The sequence below is a fragment of the Vulpes lagopus genome, chromosome 17 (genome assembly GCF_018345385.1).
Source record: "Vulpes lagopus strain Blue_001 chromosome 17, ASM1834538v1, whole genome shotgun sequence".
In the NCBI taxonomy this organism is placed as follows: Eukaryota; Metazoa; Chordata; class Mammalia; order Carnivora; family Canidae; genus Vulpes; species Vulpes lagopus.
In genome coordinates this window covers 40,315,816-40,336,259 of record NC_054840.1, presented here as the reverse complement: position 1 = coordinate 40,336,259, position 20,444 = coordinate 40,315,816, and the positions used below count along the sequence as shown (strand labels likewise).

Below are 20,444 nucleotides of genomic sequence, written 5' to 3'. Positions count from 1 at the left end.
CTTACAAACCTGGCAGTGGAATTGGAACATTCAGTGAGATATTGGAAGGGAGTTGTAACCAATCTGATTTAAGATGTTCACAAGGTGTCCAAAGTGGCCTGATTTGTTCTTGAAACTCTTTAACAAAATTAACACTTGCCCCGAATGCAAATCATGTGTAATTTTATGCAAAGGAAGGCTTTGCATTTAGTCAGCTTGCTGGAAATCAGGAGATGCCATATCAGTCTCTCAGTTTGGTTCTTCTTTTCTAAATGATCCAGAGTTGCAGGTGTCTGAAATGAAAGAGTGAACATTTCAATGTAACCTGTATTGTTTGCTAATATACAATGCTAAGTTGCAAAATTGTACCTCAAGTGTCAGCCATGGATGCAATTCTCTTGTATAAAAATATTTCTAATTCACAGATAGAATAATTATTCAATTAGGGGTTGGTTTGAGGTTCTGAAATGTTTAAAAACAAAACAGTCATTTGACCACAAAATAAATTACCTACCCTAGCACCATGCTTTCATATTTAAAAATATGTGTGTATGTGTGTGTGAATATGAATATATAATGTGAGTGAAAGAAACAAAGTTCTATGACAACTTTCACTTCTCAGTAATGCATTGTACTTTCCTATTATCTTGTCATACATTATATTTTTGAGATTTTACATTTTTAGGGAGTTGTCTTAGTTAAGGAAACAATTGCTGTGGCAAGTCAACTCTGACATTATACTGACTTAATACAAAGCTGATTGTGTTTCATTTATGCAACAGAGGCAGTGGATGGTAGTCAGGGGCTGCTTCTCTGCTTTCCTTCCTACAGTTATTAAGGACCCAACTTCTCTCTTGAGAGCTCTACTACCCCCTGTGACCTCATTGTCAACTGCATCACTGTACCCACAATCCATTGGTGAGAACCAGTCACGTGTCCTCTTGCAGAAGGAAGTAGGGTGGGGATTCCTAGACCTGGCATCTATAGCCACTCTGCTCAGAAACAGGAGCATGACTTTGGCGGTCCCTTAGCCACCTGGTGTGACAAAAGAATTAAAATGTACTTATATCTATTGCTCTAAAATATTTTATCATTGTAAGAGTAAATTTGTAGTCAGGATATTTCCAATTTGAGTTCCTTGCCACCAGTCTTTTAATATTGTTCTCTTTTTTGACAATGGTAAATCTACATGGATATCATTGTATTCTTGTTAGAGTAGCTTACGTGGATGGAATATCATTTTCTATTGCAAAACTTCATGTTGGACATGTGGAAACATATCCACCTCCACTTACCTAGCTTATAAGTAGCTGCAAATAGGTACATTGTGATCCCTTAAACAGACTTGCCAAAAAACCAAATTAACCAAAGCAGAATGGGTAAGAAAAAAGAGAAGTGAGTTGTGTTTACTTGAAATTGTTTTCAGAAAGTTGACTGGTTGAAGATGGTGAGACGAAGGCAGGGAGAAAAACAATGTTTATGAATATGTATTTGATTCAGTACATGCAGTTGTACATATTTGAAAAGGTTTTTGTTAAAGGTGTTTTTTTCCTACTTCCTGAGAAGCTAAGACTGTCAGGTTTCTAGGTCCATACACACCAATAAATTGACATCTATTTTGCTTTGAAATCCATTGTTTCACTATTGGTCAGATTACCTTTTCAATTCATATTTCTATCATTCTGTGTGATATTTTTGCACACTGTACATGGTCCCCTGGTAGACACAGGTCTAGGGGACCATGTTGTATCCAATGCCTTAATTACAAGCTTCTGCTTGGTCAGAAGCAGGTAATCTGATTCATCCAGTGACCGATCTATAAGAAATAGGTCTTGCTCTTGAGGATGTGAAATAAGTGGCCCAGAACCTGTGACATCTGATAGTAGGCAGTAAGGGATGGTGGTTGTGTGGGTTATGTGGATTATCTGTGGTGAGAGAAAGTAGTTCAACAGAGAGACCATGTTGTTCCTGAAAGTCAAACAAACAAGCCTGTTCACTTATCATTAGGACTGGCTGCATTTCAGAGGTTGTACCTATAAGACACCTGTGAATGAGGCATTTCAGAGGTTGTGCCTTTTTTTTTTAATCCTTAAAAACTTTCCCCCTTCCTCATTTGATTTGATTGAACTGATTTTTTTTTCCTTAGGCCCAAGGTATCTTGAATGGAACACATGTTAAAGTACCAAAGTAGACAGAAAAATTATCCCCTGACAACTTTTTGATTCTTTATACGATATCTTGTATCCCTAGCTCTCAGGCCATGATACATAATCAATAATTCTGTGTAAAATACATATTAAATGATAGTGTTAAGTGCAGATGACATTACCTAATTATTTCTCCTTGCCAGATAGCTGTAAAATGTCAGTTTTCATTAAGCCTGATTGTTTTGTATATTGGAAATCTCTAATGTATGAATCTGCAGTTGAATAATACAAGCAATTTATTGATAATTCACTGGAGGAAAGTCTAATACATAGCTTCCACTGTTCTTTTTTTTATCATAACCTAGTTGTTTGCTCAGCTTCAGAAAGGCACCTTTGGAAATTCAAGTCTTTATTAAGCGTGATAGACTAACCTAGTTAGCACATCAAAAAGGATATTTTTAAAAATCTTAAAAATAGAATATAAACAAGATTTGAAAAAGAACAGGTAAAGAATTTGATGATTTAGATATTGTTTCATACTTCTTAAGGATACTAGGGAGGGGTAAGAGAGCTTCATAGAGGAAATAATATCAAGTATCTTTCTGACTTTTTATGTAAAAATGACTAGTAAATATAGTTTGGGGTTTCTCTGCCTTTTATTGATGATAGGAAATTCTCCATCTGATTCCTAAGACCTTTTTCTTGGTCATCACATGGACAATTGAGACTTTTTGAAAAACTTGTATTAGTATGCATTCTTAACAGTCAACTTCGTAACAATCAAGGGATGAGTAAGAACACTGAGATGTTGGGGAAGGTGAAGCTGGAGCTAGCTGTTGCTGAAGCACATCAGCTCCTACTATATCCAGGCAGCCAGGCATAAGTAGCTGCAACTAGGAATATTGAGATCTCTTAAACTCTTCACAGACTTTTCTAAACATCCACATGGATACTGAAGCTTCCAGAATTCAGATAAATGAGGGGTTAAGTATTATTATTTTTCTACAAGGGAATTATTGGCACTTCTTCCTGAAACTACAGATCCACCATATACCTTATATCTTTCCTATCTTGGCTTTCCTCACTTTTTCTAGCCCAATCCTTTCGAAGCCATTGGAGCCTACTTCCTTTCTATGAGAGAGTTTGGTTGCATACCGTCTCTCTGATTTCCTCAGAACCAGCCAGACCTGAGTCAGGAATATTATTTATACAGATGATGCCCTTTGTTTAGGGTATTGATCATATCCCCCTTGCTGGTAGCTCACTCTCACCCCCTGGCCAGCTGGGATTACTTGGCTCATGCCTGCTCCCCAGGCCAAGGCCTGTCAGTGATCTTGGTCTGGCAGCCTGTGAGCCATCTATTCCCTCTGAGGCGAGGGGCCATGCATTGCTTTTCTATTACCCATGGTCTGAGAACCTGCCTATGCCCTTGTCATATTCTCCACAGACTCTGGTAACAACATTCTAGATCATCCTGCAATCTGCCCAAATCTATCCCTCCATGTGGGGTGAGATTGAGCTGCATAATACCTGATCAGAATCATGTCCATGAAGGACTCTTTCCCCCTTGCATAAACACACAGCTCTTTCCTGTCTCAGAGCTGTGACCATGTGATCTCTTCTATCTAGAATGTCTTCCTTCTTTCAGTTGATTACCTCTGCCTGTGGATCCAGTTATCCAGCAGAGGGCTCACATCCTTCTGAATATCTTCTCGATCAGTCCAAATTGGACTAGGTGTCCCATACTTGGAAGTCATTAGAACTTATCAAAGCATTGGGGATGAGATTCTATTGATCCATCTAGGAATTCCCTGCCACAGAAGGTTTAACCTTCACTCAAAGTATGTGTTGGGATTTTCTTGAGTGCTACTAAAAATTTAAGGACATCAAAGTCCCATGGGTAGCAAGAACACATATTCCTGATTCATGAATAGCAAGAACACAATGGGAGAGATATTTAGCTCAAATAAAAGAAACCTGACCCTTGGAACCATGATGATGATCATCATGATGATGATGGTGATTTATATAATGGTCTAGAGCTCAGAAACAAAGGAAGTCAAAAATCCAAAGCTAGAGAGATTTAACACTGAAGAAATTCTCCTTTGCTAACTTTAAAGTTGGAGGAGCTATGTGACTAGCAATGCACATGGCTTCAAGGTGCTGAGAATGATGCCTGCCTGACAGCTAGCAAGAAGAGGATCTCAGGACTATAACCAAAAGGAATTGAATTCGGCTAATAGACTGAATGAACTTGAAACAGATTATTCTGTAGAACCTCAACAGAGTAGCCAAGCAGGAACTCTGATAATAACCTTATAAGACCTTGAACAGAGAACCCAACCATGCCATACATGAATTTTACAAAACTTAAAAAACTATTAGCTAAAAAAATGGACGTTGTTTTAAGGTGCTCAGTTGGGAGTAATCGGTTATACAGTAATAGAAAAATGTATACAATACTTTTCAATTGGTTGTGCTAGATATATTACAATAAGCTGAACTGTGAATGTTTTTAGAAACAATAAATCAATATTTCATTCAAAAGTTTAATGTGTATAGCCCATTTTATTTTTATGCATATATGTATGTGTTTGGATTCGTATGTCAAAATAATGTATAGCTTTGATTCTAAGAAGTAGACATGTTTGAATGTGGAGTAGAGTCATTATTTATTGTGGAATAGAACTACCAAATAAAGCAATCATCTTAAGCCTCTCCATTTTTTTTATAACACAGATACCCAAGACTCTTAATTGGAGTTATCTATATTATCTATATCTATATTTATATCTGTATGGCTTGCTCCATATAAGAAGATACTCTTTCTTCCCTGTGAATGAATATTGAATTTCTTGCAAATGAGTTTCCATGAAAGCCTGCCATTTTTTGGAGAGTAAATGCAAAAGGAATTAATGTTGTACATGTTACCAAAGGTCATTCTCTTTATTAACTAACTTCTGTGAGCTGAAATGCCAACAATTCTATAAATGGAGTCTAAAAATCTTGTCCACACTTACAAAGAAGTCAGCCTTATTTTAAAGAAAATACTGATTTCTGGTTAAAATAGTAAGAGGTGAAAAAAACGTTAATCAAGTACTCACATATTTTTTTGTCAGAATGAACTGTATTTATTTAAAAACATGATCACTGAACTTTCTTAGGAAATAAATCATGTATGAATATAATTATAAGTAAAATTATAAGTAAAACATGTGCATTTTTTCATTAACCTGCAGGATATGATACTTAAACAAGTAGTTGTCATTTATTGTTTTAAGATAGGAAAGGAATAAATTTACCAAAATATTTCATTTTGGAAACATAGCTTAGATAGTTAAATAATTACTTTGAAATTTTTTTCAAATGAATTTTTTATTATGTAGATATTTATACACATATACTCCCAAATGAAATCATTTAGCCAAAGGTAAAAGTCACTCAAAGCCATAGGATTTTAGATTCTTACCAATGATGGATACATGATTGCTAGCAAGGGGAAAAAATGATATTGAATCACTTTAAATTTTTTTTTAGAATTTTTTTATTAAATATCATTTTTATTAGTTTCCATATTAGGAAATAAGCATTTCTCACACGGCTGAAATACTACTCCTCAACAAAGTCTAGCCATTTATTTGAGCAAGATATTTAATTTCTTGAGTTGGTAACCAGAATTAACATTGCAGGGGTCTTTTAGAATGTGTTCTTCATATAAAAACAGAAAAAAAAAAAATACAAGGACTATAGATGTATTGTGGAGGTTTTTCTTTTTCATTGCCAATTTCTTAAAAAAAAAAAAAATTTCTCTTTGTTTCCTTCCAAACTAAATTCCAGAGCAGAAATCTACCTCAGAAATTCTACCAATTTTTTCAAGTCCCTTTGTGAACCCTTGTTCTTTTCTTAATTCCTATACTACCATCTTCCCCCTTACTTATTTTTTTCTCCCAATTTCCTAGCCTTGCCTTTTAATGCTAACATTATCCCTTTAGGATTTCCTATTATAGTCTGTTTTTTGCTTACGTAAATTAAAAAGATTTTTCTAGACCACTTTCTGGGCCCTCAAGAATCATCTCTCCACATTTCCCAGCATCATCACATTTCTGCTCAGGTCTCTACTCCAGAAAAAGTGAGAACATTTATACTTGTAACTGGTTTAACAGGGAAGCACTTACCCCTCTTTTTCTCTTAGTTGGCAGCCCTTTGAGCCTTTCCCATCTTGCGTAGAGTCAAGTTCACTGTTTTGAGTCACCTCTAGATAGTACCCTAGCACCCTATGAATTCCTGATCCTGTAAGACAATTTACAGCATGCATTAAAGCTGCTACCTCCTCCTCATCTGCACTGAGATTTTGCTGAGCCTTCTTAGCCTCTAGAATAGAAGTAGGTGCTATCCTTCCTCTTTCTTCCACTAGCCTCTAAGTAATTCCTATAGGGCAGGGACTAGAAGGATATGCCAAAGCCTTGGCCAGCATGTGCTAACAGGACTCTCAATACTGAATGAAGAAATGAATGAACGGATATGTAGTGTTTCTCTTACTGTTCTTATTTTCATTGCTCTTGTTTTGGAAAAAATCACCAGTCTTACTAATCTATATGGATTTCTATCTCTATATATTCCAGAATATATATCATTTCAAGTGGTTTATATTATTCTGACCTTACAGATCAGAATATCACATTTGAATATGCATTCTAGTTAGCTTTCACATTAAAATAGTACGCCATATTCCAGGGACAGTTGGTTTGATGTACTCTCTGCATGGTGTTAGGATTCACTTAGTCTCATGCTCTCACTCTGGTCTCAGGAAGATGAATGGTAACAGGGATAACTTTAATGTTATTAATGGTAGTATTTGTTGAGCAGTTTTCATAGGGTAGGCCTGGTAATGATTTACATAGATCATGCTATTTATTTACTTTGAATTAACCCTATGAGATAAGTCTTATTATTTCATTTTGTAGGTAGCAATACTGAGATTCAGAGAGGGAAATTCACTTTCCTAACATCCAACAGCTAGGACCAGGCACTGATTTTTGAACCCAGGTATTTATCCTCCCTAAGCACACATACTAATACGCCTTACTGCAATACTGTTATTTAGTCTTAAATTATGTTATAAATTATGTGTGTTATAAATAACTATCTAAATGTATACGGTCCATTTTCATCCTAGGGCTACAAACATTTTAGACTGATTGTGTGCTTATTTTTTCTTTACCCATCCCCTGCCAACCCAGTGTTTACGGCTATTTTGAAGTCCTTCATCTGAATATATTTCTGAGGTTCATTCTTATACAAAAGAGGTAAAGAGTGTTAGTAGTATATGTTATTATTGCTTTTTAATTACACCCAAACTGTTTAGCATTCTCTTGTAAATTGCCAGTGGATAAATTATACTAATATTTATGTTTATAAAATGCTAGTTCTATTGTCTTAGTCTTCCAGGCTGCTCTATCAGAATACCATAGATCGAGTAGCTTATAAACAACATAAATTTATTTCTTGTGCTTTTAGAGGCTGGGAAATCCAACCAAGGTCAAGGACACTAGCAAATTTGTCATTTGATAAAGATCTGCTTCTTGGTTCATAGACCAGCTTCTTTGTGCTGTGTCTTCACCTGGTAGATGGGGTGAGGGAACTCCCTGAGGCCTTTTTTATAAAGGCACCAATTCCATTCATGAAGGCTCCACCCTCATAACTTAATCACATCCCAGAGGTTCGACCTCCAAATACATCATAGAGGAATTAGATTTCAACATATGACATGAAATTGGGAGGGTCACAAACATTGTCTATAGCAAACATTAACACAGTTTTCTAGATTTCTGTGGGATAACAGCTATCCTAAGGATTTGATGTAGGTCCTAAAAATTGTTCAGTACTTAATATTTATAATATTTACTATATTTCTTACAGCAACTATCATATTTAACACTTTTGTCACAATTTTAAAGCCTGACTTCTTTCCAAAATGATATATCAAAATACTAATATTAACTTTACATCTTAAAAGAATATACCAGGAGTGCCTGGGTGGCTCAGTTGGTTAAGCATTTGCCTTCAGCTCAGGTCATGATCCTGGGTTCCTGGGATGGAGCCCTGCATCTGGCTCCATGCTCAGTGGGGAGTCTGCTTCTCCATCTCCTCCTTCCCCTGCTTGTGCACTGGCTCTCTAGCTCTCTCGCTCAAATAAATAAATAAGTAAGTAAGTAAGTAAGTAAGTAAATAAATAAATAAATAAATAAATAAATATTTAAAACAAAAACCCCACAATATACCAAATTTTATTTAGAAGTTTTGCATTGTAAAAGATATCTTGGGAAAACTAGCTCTAATTAACTTTAAAATTTAATGTTCTGATTGGTATGGATTTGAAAATATTTATAAAAGTCTAGAATATTCTTTGTATTTTCTGTCATCCTTAGCCTTTTTTTAACTCATGGATTTGAAGGGTGAAATTGGTAGTTTCAGAGTTTAGAGCTAAATTTTATCATTGTATTTTAGATATTGCCTCAGCTTTCACTTTTTAAAAAATCCACAATAGTAAGGATAATGCTTTTCTGTAATTTTGTGAAGGTTAAATGAGAAATATAAGTAAAGCACACATCACCTCACACACTGTTGCTAGCAAATCCTATAAATTTTTCCTTCTTGGTGAAGAAACAGATAATTTTTGGTTGAGTCTCATCCCTAATTTTTCTACAAAAGATGATAGGATGGTTCCTTTCACTATGGACTAAGGCAATGTGTCAGGGTAGCACAACATTTGTTTCCTTCATTTTACAGACTAGACAGCCACAGAGAATTGACATGATTGAATGGAAGAAACCTTTCACACGGCACACCTTAATATGCCTCTACACCTACTGCTGGATCTGGAGATGAGACTCTTGTTATCGTGTGGTTGCAAAATGAAGAGCAATAATATGTGTGACCGGAGATGTTCAATAAATTAAGATCTAGAAGCCAGTGACTCTGAATGGATGTTTTTCAGACAGCAAGCAGCAAGAGATTAATGATTGATCAAAATAGGCATTCTCCTTACTTTCTCTGGTTGTGTAAATGCGATGAGGGGTAGAAGTGCCTATTGATGAGCCACTTGTGTATCCTTCTGCCTTTGCTCAGGTGCTGAGTGTTCAAGAGCTTTTACGAACTTTTTTGTATTTATCTTTGTCCATGCTCTTTTCAGAGAATTGGAAACCAGTGATATTTCAAGTGACAAGATAACAATGAGCATTCGATTCACTTAAGAAGAAAGAACTTCAGTGGTCATTGATGGGATGTCAGCAGCTTGCTGAACACCATGAGCATTGTGTGTGTAAATTATCATGGTGGAAAGGCATTGGAGAGATAGCAGAAAAAAATGTAGTGTTTGTGAGGAAATTGGTGGTCTTGACAGCAGCACACTCAATAGGGAAGTCATTTGGGTCTTCTGAGCTTCTGTTTCCTCACCTGTAAAATAGGAAACATTGAGCTTGTTCTCTCTTGTGCTCCGCCATCTCATTGGCACCTCCCATTGTGGGCAGGAAGTCATGTCAGAATATTTTAAGATGGCAACATTATGCAAACTTGAATAACCAATCTAATTAAGTAATGAGGGTAGCAAGATGTGACCAAATAGATTTGATGCTTCAGTGAAAGGCAGATAGATGCCTATATATTCATGTAAATGGTTTTCTTGTTATAAAAATCTCCAGTTATGTCAAGGCATTGCTTTTATCCGTGGGAAATCACAGTCTAAATGAAGTTGGTATGTATATAGTGTATAACTGCTTTAGATACTCTCGATGTTTTCTAGTTTGGCTACAAAGTAGGGTGAAGATATGAAACTGAGAGATCATGGGGAGTGGGCCTTTTAAGAAATAGTCATTGGTCTCATTAAAAATATTCCTCTGAGGTAATTCTAAGGGCCTAACCGGTAAGTAAGAACGCCTTGTGCTTCAAATATGAATATGATGAGGCTCCTGGCATGTAACCTATAGTAAAATATGTTAATACTATGAAGAGAACAGGAAGTGACACTGGGGATAGTTTTACAGAGGAATAGTTGTGTGTGAAGGGTGTGAAATGTTGGCAGGAAAGAAAATGGAATAAAGGCACCGCTCAGAGGTAAAGTGCAAAGTGCAAAGGGGTGTAAACCTGGAATCCATGTGTTTGGAATATTGAGCCCATAGCATAGGCCATGGGTTGGCCATAGGATGAGGATGGAGACTGACATGACCATTCTGTGAGTGGTCATACAGGTGAGGGTAGAGACTTTGGGTTTGTTGCATTGTCACTAGAACATGCAAGACAGCTTTATCTCAGGAAGTGATGACATCATCTTTGGTTCTTCCAGCTGCATGGAGAAAGGACTGAAGGCCATCAAAGCCGGTGACAGCAGCATGAGGCAGAGATGACTTATCCAGGAGATAAGTCATAAAACTTAAACCAAGGCCATGGGCATTTATAGTGAGTTCAGAGTTGAGAGGGTCTGGGGACTCACTTGTGTCAAAGGAGATGGAGTAGGATTGTGAAATTATTATTATTATTATTTTTAATGTAAACATTTGGTAGGCTAAGTCAACACTGAGCTTAGCTTCTATTGCAAACATTGCCCATTTTCAACAAGGAATCTTTGATTTTTTTTTTTTTTTTACTTCATGGAAGATGAATGTATTCTAATTCCCCTTTATCCAGGAGAAACTATCATAGAATTTTAAATTTAAGAGATTGCTGTGTTAGCAGCAGGCAGCAAAGATGTTGCCTGATTTGTTGACAGTAAAGCTGTATTCATAAGCCCCAGTCTTCTCAAACATCTGTGTATTTAGTACCTCAAGAGCTGAGGAAGTTTAAAAATTGTCACATATTGTTGCTTAGTCTTAGCACTTACTTGAGAATGTAACTCTCAGCAAGATTTTATTGAAAAGATCTGTCTAAGGAATTGACTTCCATTTTTACTCAAAATTTAGCAATTAACCTTTTCTCTCTAATGTGTGAATGATGGTATCCACCTGTTGAGACTCTGTCATTTTGGCATTCTTCATTTAAGGTAAAGAGTTTCATTCTGTCTTTTGAAGCTCACATATTCCTGTCATATCATAAATGCCCAACAAACACTGAAGCTCTAATTTAGCAGGTGGCATAGGCTGGTGGCTCACACCATAGAGTTTGGAACCACTAAGTTTTGGATTTGGATCTCAACTCTGCACATTGCCACCTGTGTGACATTGGGAAATATCCTCCAGAAGGTCCATTTATCTATATGTAAGGTGGAGAGAATAATACTTAGAAGTTTGTTGCAAGGATTAAATACAAAAATTTGTTTAAAGCAATTAGCATAGTGCAGAAGTATTCAATATGTGAGGACTGATTCTCTTCTTAATAATTTATTAATTAGGGATGCCTGGATGGCTCAGCGGTTGAGCACCTCCCTTCAGCCCAGGGCGTGATCCTGGAGTCCTGGGATCGAGTCCCACATTGGGCTCCCAGCATGGAGCCTGCTTCTGTCTCTGCCTGTGTCTCTGCCTCTCTCTTTCTGTGTCTCTCATGAATAAATAAAATCTTTAAAAATAGTAATAATAATAATTCATTAATTAATTTATATAAATACTGCAATTATGACTCCCTTGTCACACAAATAGGAAATGCCCTCATTTTCCTAGAGAAATGTTGATTATTTATACCTTCTCTTCTTTTTCTTTTATTTAGAGGACAATTATGATGATATTGAATTACCTGAAAACAGTATCCTAACTATTGTCAATTTCTGCCAGGGAACACCATGGTAGTGATGTTCTTAAATGTGGGAGTGATGTGTATGTGATTATATGGTCACAATGCACTGAAATATCATATGTTCAGCACACAGTCTCATCATTATTGGAAACTGTATTTGCCCTCAGGTGGCTAGTTGCTCAAGGTCACTACAATTTTGAGTACCTGTGTTCTGCTATCGATAAACTTTGGTTCATGCCTCTGTAACCTGGTGGAAGAAGAGAGGAGGTAAGAATAGAAAAGTCCTTGAGGTTACCTAAACACCAGAATTGTTAGCATTTTGTTAAAGCATCAAGGATTTTTAAGGGATTGTGGAAGCTAATGATGTCTCTCTGAGATATGTGTCTAAAAGCTGAAATCTACCTATCTGGTTTGCCAATTCAGAGCAGAATCGCACAGGGCCATGTGGGTAGGTTGCTAAAGTCAACAAACAAGGGGTAATGTATAGGGACATGAATTTGTGAAGTTGTATGTTAGGAAAGGAAGGAGTTCACAGTCTCATTCCATCCATCCATCCATTACATATAAATCATGGACCTAATATATAGCAAACAATTTAATAGACACTGAGAATATAGCTCTGGATGAGGAAAGCAAATAGCCTGTTGTCAAATAGCCTACAATCTTCCTGCTACCTTAAGGGTGTAGCTTTGCTTAGTAGAGATGATAACCAGATCATTCCTTGGTGAAAATTGCCCTCCTTGTTGTGTATAACAAAACATGTATCAAACTAACCTCTATGTGCAGTGATCTATCACTTAATACTAAGATAAAACAGCAAATGCAACACCCAAATTCAAGAGAGAGAATTAAATGTGTTCAATTCTATTTAAATTACTCTTTGGGTTGGGGATCCAAAGATGTATTTTAAGCTTAAACCTGACCATTTCAAACACTTATTATATTTGGATAATGAATTAGCAATCCAGAGGGAGAAAATTAATCAGAACTTAGTTTTGTGTGCAGCTCATGGAGTCAGAACAAAGGAATAATAAGCTGAGGAAGAAAATAAAGCTCCATAGACTATTTGAAAGTTTTTAAATAAATATTAAAAATTTCAAAAAAGGGAATTTTAAGAAATAAGATATAAAAGAACTGGTAGTGTTTCTGTCAAGGGATTTGATTCGTCATTTTTCACAGAAGATTTAACTTGCATTATTATTCCTAGGAAGAATTCTTTCATTTTCAGTGAGAAAAATTGAAAAAAAAAATGCAAAAAACTAAACTAAATAAAACTCTGAGATGCTAATTGAGCACAATGATAGCACAGTCTAGTAAAATGGACTGAGCTAATTGAGCACAATGATAGCACAGTCTAGTAAAATGGACTGATGGCCTATTTTTTAAAAGTTATCCTTTACTTTTTTTAAGGATTTATTTATTTATTTTAGAGAGAGAGAGAGTGCGAGCGCATGCATGCAACGAGGGGAGGAACAGAGGAAGAGAAAAAATTGTTGAGCAGACTCCCTGTTGAATGAGGTGCTCTGACTCACTCCTAGGACCCTGAGATCATGACCTGAGCTGAAATCAAGAGTCAGGCACCCCAAAAGTTATCCTTTTTTAACAGAACTTTAGTTAGAAAATGATTTTTTTGAGATTGTTATACAGAGACAATTTTCAAAAACAAATCTTATATTTCAAGATAGTGGCATATACATGTATAATGAAATATATGTATTTTACATACAATTGGAGACTATGTGATACTTTTATGCACATGATTTAAAAAATGCCACAACTGTCTGCTGAGGAAATAGACACTGACCAATAGTTGGTGGAGACTCTTTTCACCCCTTCTTTTGTCACCTCTCTCACTATCTCAAAGAGAAACACTTGACTGCATTTTGTGTTTATTCATTCCCTTGGATTTCTTTATATTTTTCCACATGTATGCATCCAAATATGCAACCTATTATTTGGTTTGCTTGGTTTTTAATTCTTCTGTAAGTATATTAAGTATTTTTTGCAACTTGCCTCTTTTCACTCAACCATTTGTTTTTCAGTTTTATCCATGTTGATATGAGAGCTTGTGGCTTATACACTGTTTTTACTGATGCTTCTTAATTCATCATGTGAATATGCCATAATTTATGTATCCTTTCTCTTGAGGAGAACATTTGCAGAGTTTGCAGGTTTAGCTTCTACAAATGTATGGCTTGGGACATAATTATATGGATTTCTAGTGTAGGGACACAAGTGTTTCTGCTGGGTGGTCCCAGAAAACAGTGGGTGGCTTGTAGGATTTGATCATCTTCAAATTCCTCTGTAATGCCAAAGAGCTTTGAGATGTAGCTGTGCCAATTTGCATTCCCATCAGCAAGGAATGATCCATTGCTCCGTTTACTTAGCAAAACTTGCTATTTCCCAAGTTTTCCGGTGTGCCATTGTTGCAGATCTGGTGGGTTAGAAGTTTGCATCTTCCTGACTTCTGCACTAATAGATCTTTTTATACATTTATTAGATATTCATGTTTACTCTTCCATTAAATGTATATCCGTGTCTTTGGCACATTGTTCTATTGGTGATTTTCCTTTTTCTTAGTTATTTTATTTAATTTATTGTTTCAAAGATTTTATTTATTTATGAGAGACAGAGATACAGGGAGAGGGAGGCAGAGACAGAGGGAGAAGCAGGCTGCCTGCAGAGCAGGGAGCCCAATGCAGGACTCAATTCCAGGACCGCAGACATTTATTGACTGAGCCACCCAGGCGCTCTTCTTAGTTATTTTAATTCTCAATATATTCAGATATTAATCTTCTGTTAGTTGAACGTGTTATAACCAAGTTCTCCTGGGTTGTATTTTTTCACCTCTTTCTGGTGTCCTCTGGTGAACAGAAGGGCTTACTTAGTGTTGCTAGGTTGATCACTGTTTTCTTGAGAATTCATACTTTTTTGGAATCTTGCTTAAGGAATCTTACTTGCTAAAACAACATAAAAACAATTTCCTGTTTTATTTTGATAATTATAAAGTTATATGGTCTACTTCTTGGAAATCGTGGGAGAATTACAGCTTTATTATTTTTAGTCTTCTTGTCCGTGAATTTAATGTCAACCCATTTTATTTATCATCTTTCAATGACATTTATGCATGTCTTCTTAAAGGCCTCACACTGTTCTTTGTTTCCTTCATTCTTAGGCTCTTTGGAGTTATTGTCATTCTTAGAAATGTTATCTTTTTTATAGGGTGCATCTGCTAAGAGTTTCTTTCTTATATGGTAGTGCAGTTGATCGAATACTAAGAAAACTCACTAAATTCTTAAGTACCTCTGTGATTTGTTTTTAGATTCTTTAAGGGTTTTTATATGAGTTATCTGTGAAGATAACTGTAATCTGTCTTCTTTTAAAATCTTTTAACTTTCACTTTGTTTTGCTTTTCTCTTTGTCTTGGTAAGAAGCAAGGGAGAGTAGGCAACCTTTTTTGTTTAATGGAATTCCTTTCATCTTTATCACTATAAGAATTGATGCAGGGTTTTTAAAAAATAACTTTATTGAAATATAATCCATATACCATTCAGTTCATTCATTTGAAGTGTAAGATTTAATGGCTTTAGTATATTTATGGACTTACAACCATTGCCACAATCAATTTTAGAATGTTTTCATCAACCCAAAAAGCTCCCCAGCTCTACTTATTTGCCTTTCTGGCCATGCCATATAAATGGAATCATGCAATATGAAATCTTTTATGACTGGCACTTTTAGTTAGCAGAATATTGTCAAAGTTCATCCATGCTGTACCATGCATCAGTATTTTGGTTTTTTTTTATTGCCCAATAAGAGTCAATTTTAAGGCTATAACACACTTTATGCATTAATCAATTGTTAGATGTTTAGGTTGCTTCTTATTTTGGGATATTATGAATGGTGCTGCTACGAGCATCATGTACAAGTTTTTATGTGCACCTATGTTTTTGAAATTTCTCTTGGGTATGTAACTATGAATGAAATTGCTGTCTTCTTCCATGTTTAATGTAATTTTTTAGTAGACTCATTTTATCTAAGGTCATTCCTTTAAATTCTTAATTTGCTAAGTGTTTCATTGTAAAGAACTTTTAATTTTACAGTTATCAATACTGCATTCCTTTTTGTTGCTAAGTATTATCCTTTTATATGACTACATCACCATTTGTGTATTCTTTCACCTGTTGATGGACATTTGGATGTTTTCCAGTTTTTGCTGTTTACAAATGAAGCTTCTATGAACAATATGTGTATACAAGTCTTTGTATGACATTTTCTTTCTTTTCATTTGGATAAATACACTTGGAATGTCTGGATTCTATAGCAGGTGTATATTTTGCTTTTCAAGAAAATGCCAAACTATTTCCAAAGTAGTGGTACCATTTCTAATCCTATCAACAACATATGAGAATTCTATTAATCTATTTCAAATATACTAATTTAAGCTATATTATCACTTCTAGAAGTTCAGTTTGTTCTTATTCAGATTTGTCTTGGAATATTGGATGATCTCTTCTAAGTTTTAATTTCAAAGTCCGCTTTATATCTTAAAACATAGTAAACATGCTTGTTTCTATATTTTGAATCTGACAATTCCATCGTTTTCATTCTTTGTGAATTTTATTCTGTTTCCAATGAATCAGGCTCACGGAACTTATTTTCTCTCGTGTTTGATTCTTCTGATTGTGGATTTATGTTCCTGGAAGGTCATGTGTAGAAATTATTTAAAGTCTGAGTTTAAAATGTGGTCTTCCAAGGAAGATGTGTTGTTTCTTCTGCCAATTTTGGGAACCTCTATTGACTTAAGACCACCTCCGACTAAGTTATTGCACTGGGTTTGGAGAGAGCATCATACATAATAAAAAACATGGCATTAAGGATGCTTTGTTTTTGTTTTGTAATGCTCATCGTTCTCCTTTACGTTTAGATGGAGCTGGTAAAGCCTGTGTGCCATACTTGTTTTCATTGCTTCATTCCAACTTGTGGCTTTAAATGGCAGTTGTTGACATCATCCGTCATTTTATCAGTGAACGAGTAAAACACAGCAAAATAAAGCAAGATGGGACAATAGCAAATCCCAAACTATTTAGTTATTACAAACACGAATTGTACAAGTAATAGAGGGCTGGATTCTAGTTGTAAGTATTCAGTTAAAAGAAATATCTTCTGCCCTACACTCCACTGGACTGCTTTGTCTTCTTCACGTCAGAGAGTGCTTGTATGTGGAGAGCACTTACCTTGAATGGAAAGCACATCTTATCACCTTTCTCATCAACTCCTTTATATTTCAATATAAAGAAGCATTTTTGCAAGCCTGGAATGTGTGCAGACTTAATCTACATAGAAAATGAAAAGAGGACCCTGCCCATTTGGGGCTTTCCCTAAGTAGTTTTCAAAGTCAGACCTGAAGAGAACTCAGTTGATTCTGACAGCAGTTGACTATATAGTCTCATTGGCAAAAGTTGATTCCACTTACTGGCTGTATCTGCTGGTAGCCACAGAGCACAGAGGAGGTATATACATATTTATGGAACTCTGCAGGTGCCAGACAATTATGGATCTTGCTTATCCTGAATTTTGATGTGAAAATCCAATGTTCATAAATGAGATTACTGGAATTCAGAATTGAAACACAGGGAGAGCCTGTGCCCCACCCCAAATGCTTTGCCTCTGTTTCCCATTGCTGTTGATTTTGCGGGACCCACATAAATCAGAGGTAGGATGATGCTTTCTTATATTCATTTTTAAAAAGATTTTATATATTTATTCATGAGAGACACACACACACAGAGGCAGAGACATAGGTAGAGGCAGAGACATAGGTAGAGCAAGCTCCCTGGAAGAGCCCGATGCGGGACTCAATCCTAGAACCCTGGGATCATAACCTGAGCTGAAGGCAGATGCTCAATCACTAAGCCACCCAGGTGCCCCGCTTTCTTATCTTCCTATATATAAGGCTTTGTGATAAGTCTGGAAGAGGCCTGGGATTTTGATTCACAGATATTTAAAGAGTAAAAATGGAAGGCATGTCTTTTGTAAGTTTATTGATAAATTGCCTCAGTTAAGAGTTGTATAGTGACTTTTTTATTTCTTTTGAAAGTATAATTATAAAAAACTTGACTGGATTATGTACCTTCTTAAGGTTATTATTAAATACATAACCATTTCACTACCTTCCCATTATTTAAAGAAGGTAATGCACGCAAAAGCATTTTTAAATAGTGAAGGACAACGTAAATGAAAGTTGTTAGGGATAGTAATAAAACATTTTGCATGGTTAGCGGCTATATATCATCAACTTATGTTGGCAACTGTAACAATGAAATCGTTTATCTTAAATTTTTTTTTAAATTTATGATAGTCACACACACAGAGAGAGAGAGAGGCAGAGACATAGGCAGAGGGAGAAGCAGGCTCCATGCACCGGGAGCCCGACGTGGGATTCGATCCCGGGTCTCCAGGATCGCGCCATGGGCCAAAGGCAGGCGCCAAACCGCTGTGCCACCCAGGGATCCCGAAATCATTTATCTTAGAACTACTCAGAGAGAGTAGTTTTTAAGTTTTTAAGTCTCTTAAAACTTCTCTGAGCATTTATTCAGAGAAGAAGCCGAAAATTCTGGAATAATAGTTAAAGGACATTTGAAATAATAAGTAGAGTTAATTATCCATCTATTTACTTGTCCCTCAGTTGAAGGTTGTTTTCACCAAGGCAGTGAGTTTCTGCAGCACAATACAGGGCAAGGACTTAGAATTTGACACAATTCATTACTGGTTGGATTTACTGATTCTGAGACAGGAAAGTGTCTTCTTGGGTTTCCTCTGAAGCAGCCTTTGACAGCTCATGCTCTCTGCTTACAGTGCCATCGAAGCTACAGCATGCATTCTTAACAGAGGGGCAAAAATGATTTTCTCTTGGGGAGGGCCAAAAAAAGGTAGATGTTGTAGTGGCTCATTGTCCTCCAAAGGTCAGAACATAAACAGTCATACAGTATATCTATGGTCTTAAAATTGCAGCGAATGGTTTGGAGGGACAGTTGGTGGAACTGTATAGACTTCATAGGGTATTGATTTTGGGGGAAAAAAGGACGGATATGGTTCATGATGATCTGGAGATTTGTCTCATATAAAACTCAACTGCTGAGTTCTGATATATATTTAGGTTCGTGTACCCTGAGAAATGTTTACTGTAGTCAATTAATAGAAACAGCTGAGTGTAGGCAGCATCCAAACATTCCCTTATCCAAGGTAGGAAAACCATTCCCTGCTCCTTATTTGTAGCTCTTTGTAGAAAAGCATAAGCATGATTGTAATTTTCTACGGCTAGAAGCTAAGTTACACTTTTCCCCTGACCCCTAAATTCTTGGGATGAAGCTTCAGCCACTAAGTTTAATTTGGCAAATGTGTTCTATTCCTTGATGTCCTTTTATGGTGGTGGCCAAGGTTCGAGGAAATAAAAGAAACATTAATGGTGATGCTTTCCTGATTAGGCGTGACAACCTTGGGAAAGAACTTCTTCCCTGAATAACTTTCCTTTATGGTTATTTGCCATTATCCCTGATGACTGCAAACAATAGTTAAGTGTGGCCCGGGAGTGTTTTATGTTAGTGGTTCTCGGGCCTGGCTGCGCTATTAGAATCCCCTGAGAAGCTTTTAAAAACACTGATGCTCAGGCCCTGGCCTCAAGGAGTCTGACTTCACTGGTCTAGGAAGAAGTGTTGGGATCCATAGCTTAGGATGTGCTCCAACTGAATCCACATGCTGCCGGTGACATGGGCTTCTCCTCTTGTTCTAAAAGCAGCTTTATCCTGCATTGATGACAGGAACTGCTGTGCACACTGGGCTTCAGACCAGACCAGCAGCCTCCTGTTTTGTGATCAAGCCCTCCATATCTCTGTGAAAAGGCTGCCCCCTGATTCTGCAAGAGACTCTCTGTAGCATTTGTTATTTTGAAATAATAGCAATAGCAACAACAACAATAATAATAATAATAGGAGCTGGTATCCACTCAACCCTTGCCTGTTCCGAGCACTTACTGTTAACTTATTTAATTCTCATACTAAACTATGAGGCAAGTATAAGGTATTATTTCCATTGCACGTAGCAGTGCACCAGTAGGAAAGAACTATACATTGGGATTTAAACATGGGCATTATGACCACAGGTCTGGTTCATAATCGTTTTCTTCTCTTCTGAGATTCTCAGTGACTCTTGCAAATAATTATAAAGCACTTGCTTACAAAGAGCAAGGGGATTTGTAAGATACAAAGGTGAAGGAGAATGGGTGCAGCCCTAAGGGTAACCTATACTCCGCAGCCTAATGGTGAGGTATGCGTCCTGAAGAGCTAAGCAGGCAATTTAAAAGTGCTCTAAAGAGGGACTTTGGCCAAGGGAGAAATTTCTTGTACCTAAAATGAGATGCAGCTCTGCAGACATGGGAAGCAGTTCATTGTAAACTGTAGCCACGCTATATGGGGAGTAGATTTTGGGGAAATACTAGGTCAAACATACGAAATTGCCATTAACCAACCACTTGACCTACAGCCATAGCAATTTCACACAGTTCAGTCTATGAGAGAGTGATCTCAGTAAAGAGAGGAA

The 20,444-nt window shown here is 36.5% G+C and overlaps 1 protein-coding gene across 5 annotated transcripts in view; it reads left to right on the top strand.

Moving 5' to 3' along the window:
• The window catches only part of CTNND2 (catenin delta 2), a 901,977-nt gene that overhangs the window by 300,464 nt on the left and 581,069 nt on the right, over positions 1 to 20,444 (top strand). The window lies entirely within an intron of this gene.